Genomic DNA, 7,773 nt, shown 5'->3' with positions numbered 1-7,773 from the left:
ACTTAATAATGAAACTAACAAAATCAAAAACTTACAAGTAAAAAGAGACAAATTCTACTTTCTACCTCTTCTGGTACAGTCAGGCTCTGGAATTGGCCCATACTATGTGGATAAATTCCTAATTCATACTTGCCCTTAATGTAGCCTACCCACAATCTTCTGTTCTCAGTTGCCTTTGAGATGATACTATTAAATTTTATTGTTTATTGAAGTCAAGTATTAAAAATAAAAGTGCATACACAATCTATTAGTTCAAATTAAAATTCTACTTTGTCTTCAAAACAGTCTAGCATTCTCACATTCCTGACTTTTATTTATGACATCAGATATTTTCACATCTATCTTCACTGTTTACTGAAATCCATCTTATCCCTGGATATACATCACATATTACTTTTCTGTTCTATAACAAAATACTTTATAAAAAAGAATTATTTATTTTATTTTATTGGTTGTTATTATTATTATTACTTTTTTTTTTTTAATTTGACCAGAGACAGACAGAGAGAGACTAAGGGAAAGTAAGAAATCAAATCACCAGTTCCAGGATTCAAACCACAGTCAGTCATGTGGGACTCCAATGCCTTCAGTACCATTATCACCTGCCAGCCCTAATAAAATACTTTTAATATCTTACCTCTTGCTTTATTTTTGCTCTAGGTAGTTTTATCAAGTCCCATGGCTTTAGGTAAATTATAGATGCTGATGATGCCCATCATTTATTTTAAGACCCTCCCATTCTGATGAACTTATGTATTCAATTATCCATTTGCTACTTCCATTTGGATTTTTAATACTTATCCCAAAGTAACTATGATAAAACAGATAATTTTTTTTCCTAACCTTGCTTCTCTCTCAATCCTTACTATCTCAGTAAATGTCACCACTACTCATTTGATCACTTAGCCAAAATTATTGATTCATGCTTTTTTTTGAGAGAGAGAGAGATTTTTGTTATAGAGCATGTGTGTTCACCAGAGAGACAGAAAGTGAAAAGTCACCCCCTAGGGAGGATGGTCACACTGCAATTTCATCTTCTCCATTCTCCTCTTGGGATTTTGGGCAAACACACACATACACCTGGCATTAAAAAGCTGCTAGATCTGGGACTTGAACCACAATCGACTATGTGGAAGTTTAGTGACATAACCAGCAGGACCATCTGCTGCTCCGTGACTCATCCTTTTTTCTGTTCTCTATATCCTCTTATGTGTCAGCAAATCTTGGCTTAATCCACTAACATGGTTGCTCCATGTCCTGACTGTACTCCCAGTTCAAGCCAGCATAGACCCTCACCTAGATTATAATGATAACCTATTTTCTTATACTCCTTTTTCCACATTGCACCCTTACAATAATTTATCAATACAGCAGATGGTGAAATATTTTATGAATTTAAATCATATCAGTACATGCCTCTCTTTACAACTCACTCAAAACCAAATTCAAAATGTATAACACAGTCTAATGGACCTCTATGTTCTGGTTTCTATGTGCTTCTTCAGTGTCATTTCCTCTTTCACTGAGCTCTATCCACTTTTCTCTTTCCTATTTCTCATTTCTGCTTCAAGGCACTTGCTGTTACTGATTCTTCTACTAGGAACCTTCTTCCTCCTGATAGTTACATGATGTTTTCTGCTACCTTTAATGCTCTGAATTATAGATGTCTAATCTAAGAAGGCTTCCTTCACCACCTAACATGCAATGTCTACATTACTTTTACATGACATCGAGTACTCTCATGCATAATAGGGCTTCCCTGTAAGAATGTGAACCTTGTAGATCCAGTCATGGTGGTGCAGTGAGTGGTACCTCAATGATCTGCAACACAGGAGGCCAAATGGCAGACAGGAATTCAGTTCCCAGGCCACCAATACATGCTGGCCACATGCAAATCTCCCTGATCCTGGATGGCTGAAAAAGCTGGGTAGACACCCTGTTGAAGGTGCTTGTCTGTCTTCTTCTCTCTCACTTTTTCTCACATTTTCTCCTGAAATAAATAAATACATTTTTAAAAATGTAAATACTATAAGGGCAAAGGATTTACATATGAGAGAACTTCAAAAAGTTCATGGACAAATGAGTTAAAGTATGAATTTATTTTTGTACAAATGTTTTGAAATCTTGGTATAGTTTTGACAGAACACACATTTTCCAAGAATTTTTTGAATGCCCCCCACAGTCTACTTCTGCATTTCTAGAACGGTGTGTTTTAGCGCCTAGAAGGCACACAGTAATTATTTAGTAAAAGATAAACAAAATTTATATATAATAATTAAGCAAGAAATAAAATTTATGTTAGTCTTGATCATACTGAAGTTCAACTTTATTCTCAGTTTCTGACACAGAAATGTAAGATTTGGGTAAAATTATGCAACAGAAAGGCATGTCATGAGCATATGCATTTCCCATGCTTGGAATAATCCTATTTTAAGTAAGTGAATTGCACCGATATAAGAATTACTAATTTGAGAACGTGATCCTTTGGAGACGAACTGATAAAATTGAGACTGAAATTGCAAAATTGATTGTTAGATCTAAATTTACTGAATTCAGCCTGAATAACGTGTTACTTTCTCAATATTAGTGACTTGAAAGAAAACACTGTAGTTGCACAGATGAACATTAGATATTTCAGTTTATTAGATTTTAGTTGCCAGAAGGTGCATGCACTTACCACAGAGAGACAGAGAAAGAGGAGAAAGCAATCCCATCCCCTCGGTTGCTCCATCCTTCTGGGATTTTGAACACACACGTGCCCAGTGTGTTTTTCATGACACTGGGGCTAGAATTCAAATTACTTATTCAACCATGTAAGATCTGACTCCCTTAACCACTAGGCAATGTATTTCAACTTTTAATATTTGTTAATATGTACATCTAAGATTGATGACTAACTTTTATTAAATTTGCATCATAACAAGGTAATAAGTCTGCTAATAGAAATACAACTATTTTTAATTATCAATGTTAAAATGTAATACATCTATGTCTCCAATATAAAAATTTTAAAAAAAATTTACTTTAGAGAAAACAGTTGGATTAGAGTGTTATGTTACAGCTTGCATATTTTGAATCATTTTTTTGGGTTAGCACTAATTCAATTGAGCTTCAAATTCCAACTATTTATATTGATACTTTCAGTTGCTTAATTAAAATAACAAGTGCAGAAAATTACAATTAATGTCTCAAGTCAATGAATGTTAAACGCTTCCCAAGTGGAAATATTCATAAGTTCAAACCTGTATTTATGAATAATAAATGAACTCTAAACAAAGAAGTTGAATATTAAATTTTTCATTATTATTGAAAATATACTATATATATATATATATATATATACACATACATACACATATCCGCACTGTGAATATCTAAAATGAACTATTATTTATTTCTTAGCTACATTACTATGGCATATTTAAACATCTAAATCTAACCCAGGTAAACATGTTTTATCATAAATGACTTAGATGTCATTAGGGCAACTTCTCATTTAGTTTATTCTTCTCGACAAAAGCAGCCCGAATGTTAGGCCAGAACAGGCATCCAAATGATTGCTATGGCTTTTTTTTTTTAATGTCACTCATCACTGTTCTGTTACCCAGGTGTATTCTCTTGGTAGACTGTATCAAGTTTTAGAGTTATTTAATAATTTAGATCAGCAAACTCTATGTAACAAGATGCATTTAATTGGGCACTAGAGTGGAGTATTTGGGGAGATATGGAAAGGCAAAACAAATATTCTATGTAAGAAGAGAGAATAGAATCTGAGAATTTCCGAAATTGGTAACAAATAGATATAGGAAGATACTTGGCTCATAGCAAATGCTTTCAAATGAACCAGCATCTCTACCTTTTGCTTTGGCTTCCAATGAAATTACTGAAAAATACTGTATTTTCACTGACATCTTTCTTGGGGAATCTTGGTTGCTTTCACAAGAAGTAGGATCTAATGACAAATGTTACCACATAGTATTTACTAAACATTGAATTGGATTCGCGACTATGTTAACACCTGTATAAGGTCTTGTCCAAAGACATCCATTCCCCAATGCCTATGTGTATAAAAAAAAAAAATCAAGAAAGTATCTGTAAGCCAAACATAATGAGTTCAGGAAAATAGAAAAAAAAAGACTTTAATTCAAAATATATATTATTTTCACAACAGTATGAAGTAAAGTACAATATAGGATTTGATTAAATTCAATCAAGTGTGAAATATATACTTAGAGAGTTTATAGGCTAAAGTTATCTGTTTTAATCCCCCTTTGAAAATATGATAGAAACCATTTAACTTCCTTCATAGTTCCTTGCAAGTTTTAGATCAGTTCTTTCTCATTAACCTCTGATCATTCATTGTCCCACATCACTCATTGAATACATATTTTCTGAAGCATAACTATGTGCTCTGGAATATTCTAGACTTTGGCTTATCTCTAGAAGTGGAAATGTACCTGTCCTTTTTACCATTTTTGCATATGTTTGTCATCATAGTAATGTACAAGATGCTTTAGTCATGTCAAATGACTCAGCATTGTTGCATTGTTATTTTGTATTGAGTCAAATTAATCACACTTGATCAACTTTTAAAAACTATGCCTCAAGAGGTGTCAAACCATTAAATATTTTTCTATTATAAGGACTGAGAATTGTTCACTGCAGAGAATAAAGTACCACTTTTGCATATATTACACAAACATTTTATGCTTCAAGAAACCACAATAAATTTTCTTGCTGATTACTCATGTAATCTAAGGATCTCCTGCTGTTTTATAGAGAGTCTTATTAATTTTATTCAAGTAGTAAAATTAGCACCTGTAGAGAACCCTTTATGATTTCTTAACTTTTATCATATTAGTAATAACCTACTTCATTTATCATGGAACAGCTGCTTTTCTGTCTCACTGTCTATTTAGCTTTGGTATTATTTGCATTTTTTTTTTTTAAGAAAACAGTATTGAATACAGAATAATAGAGCAAAAAACATTAGCCTTCGGTTCAATCAGATTGAAATGAATCAGGCTCTGAAGTTAGCTAGCATTCCAAACTTCAAAAGAAGGAATTCTATTTCTCCTCTGATGGGTAGCAGCTAGTCCTCACAGGGCTTCTTTTGTCTCCTGGGCAAAGAAGCTACAGATGAGCCTGCACCTCAGGCAGGATCTGGGCTGTCAGATTTAGTGATCTTAAGTCAGGAAAGTGGGGGAGTTGTAGTGAAATGTCAGAGAGAGCTAGGAGAGATGAGAATTTGGTAGGAATTGACAAAATGAGCAAGATGGTAGGATCTGGTCCACTTTAAAAGTAGCTAACAACATCTTAAAGACAATGAAGGGAACCAGCAGTTAGCATAATGGCTATGTCACTGGACTCCCACGTAGTCGACCGCGGTTCGTGTCCCGGACCCGGTGGCTTGAAACTCACGCCGGGCACGTGTGCGTGCATGCCCAAGATCCCGAGAGGAGAATGGAGGAGAAGGGATTGCGGCGTGACCATCCCCCCTGGGGGGTGATTTCTCGCTTTCTGTCTCTATGTCTCTCTCTGTCTGTCTGGCGAGCGCACGCACCCTACAGTGAAAATCTCTCCAAAAAAAAAAAAAAAAAAAAGACAATGAATAACAGCAGAATCTCTTAACCCACACAATTGTGCTAGTTTTCCACTAAAACAAAATTTCGCTCTATAGTCAACCTTTCTCCTTTTTGACAGTCTTGTTTACAAAGTAAGTGTGGTCTTATTAGATTTGGCCTAATTATTTGTGTGTGTGTGTATACACATACACATATATATACAGCAAGTATATATATATGTATGTATAAACATATAGATACAGTAAGGCCCTAGCCTGGTGGCAGAATCAATAGCAAACTGAACTGCAGTGCTGGAAGCCACATGGCTGACTGTGGGTTCAGATCCCTGGTTAGCTAAAGCTGTCCTGGGTGTGTGTGCGCATGCCTGAGATCCTGACAAGCTGGAGGGCCAGGGAAAGGGGTTCACAACATGAGGAGGCTCTGTGGAAGGTGTTACTCTGTCCCTCTCTCTCTTTTGCTCTCGTGCTCATGTGCTTTCTATCTTGAATAAAATAAACTTGAAAACCTTCAGCAAGAATGGTAATTAACAGCAAAACCCTTTTTAGTTGACTTTGTTGAACCTTGCCATAGAGAATCTTAGCTTATACTTTTAAAAGAATCAACGCTAGAAAGCCAAGTTGAGGATTTCTCTCCAAGTTTCACCTGTAATAGTTGCAGGTTTGAGTGAATTCATCTCTTCTTGAGGTCCTCACATAGCCTAACATTTCTGGCCCTGCCAGGAAGGGATCTTTCTTAATTACATGGATGGCTGGGAACTCTGTGTGGCAGGTCCTGGGTCAGTATTTTTTAAGAAGGCTTTGTAAACAGATAGTCCATCTTGGCTCTTTAAAACTTTGCGATTAGGGGCCACTAAGTGGCATAGTGTTTAAGGCGTTGGAATCCCACATGGCTAACTATGGCTTGAGTCGTTGACCCAGCAACTTGAAAATCACACTAGGCATGTGTGTGCATTCTTGAATAGCAAGAGGAGCTTGGTGGAGAAGGGATTGCAGCATGGCCATGCCTTCTGGGGTGGGGGAGTGGGGATGATTTCTCACTTTTTCTCTCTCTGTCTCTGGCAAGTGCATGTGCCCTATGGAAAAACCTAATGAATAAATAAATAAATAATAAATGAAACATAATTCTCTGATCATATCTGATTCTGTGTACATCATTTTCAAATATGATGTTCCAGTATCAGCCTGGATTATATAAGCAATGCCTTCAGGTATGTCCTCTTACAAGCTAGTAATAGTTTTATTAAGTTTATACAAACGATTTTGTTGCCATGGAAATAAGAATACTTAATAAGTCCGTCTAAATTCTGGAGGGATCAACCAGGGAGAAAAGTAATATTTTATTTGTGTTTATTAAAGTACAGTGTACTAGGTTGTTTTATATTATAGATAACTTTTTAAAAATGAGAGGGAGGACCAGCAGGTGGTGTGGTGATTAAGGCACTGAACTCCCACATGGCCAACTGTGCAATTGGGTCTTGGACCTATGGCCTAATAAGCATGCTGGGTATGTGTGCCTGCATGCTTAAAATCCCAAAAAGAGAATGGAGGAGAAGAGATTGCTGTATGGCCACCCCTTCTGGGGAGGAGGGGATGATTTATCACTTTACCTATCTCTCTTTTTCTCTCTCTGTCTCTCTGTCTCTCTCTCTCTCTCTCTCTAGTAAACACATGTGCCCTACAGCAAACAAACAAACAAACAAACAAACAAAATTTTTAAAAAAAAGTAAGAGAGAGAGGGGCCAGTCAGTTGTCTAGTTATGGTGACTGGAACCCATATGGCTTACTGTGCAGTTCAAGACCCGGCAGCTTGAATAGCATGTTAGGTCGTGTGTGTGTGTGTGTGTGTGTGTGTGTGTGTGTGTATGCATGCATTTAAGTCCAAAATTTCAAAAGGAGAGACAAATGGAGGTGAAGGGATTGTGGTGTTACCCTTTCCTTGTAGGGGGATTGCTCTCTCATTCCTTAAACCCATCTCTCTACAGTGAGTGCACAGGCCCACTGGAAAATTAAAAAAAAAAAAAAAAAAAAAACCAGAAAAGAGTTCCTAAATATTGGAAATAGAAGATCAAAGGACCAGTAATTTTCCAAATATAAGTCATAAAATATGATCATCACTTGGGCCAGCAGGTGGCATAGTGGCTAAGGCATTGGACTCCCACATGTTAGACTGCAATTCTAGTTCTGGACCT

This window comes from Tupaia chinensis, unplaced genomic scaffold, assembly GCF_000334495.1.
Source record: "Tupaia chinensis unplaced genomic scaffold, TupChi_1.0 Scaffold000370_1, whole genome shotgun sequence".
Classification (NCBI taxonomy): Eukaryota; Metazoa; Chordata; class Mammalia; order Scandentia; family Tupaiidae; genus Tupaia; species Tupaia belangeri.
Note: the sequence above shows the minus strand (reverse complement) of the source record.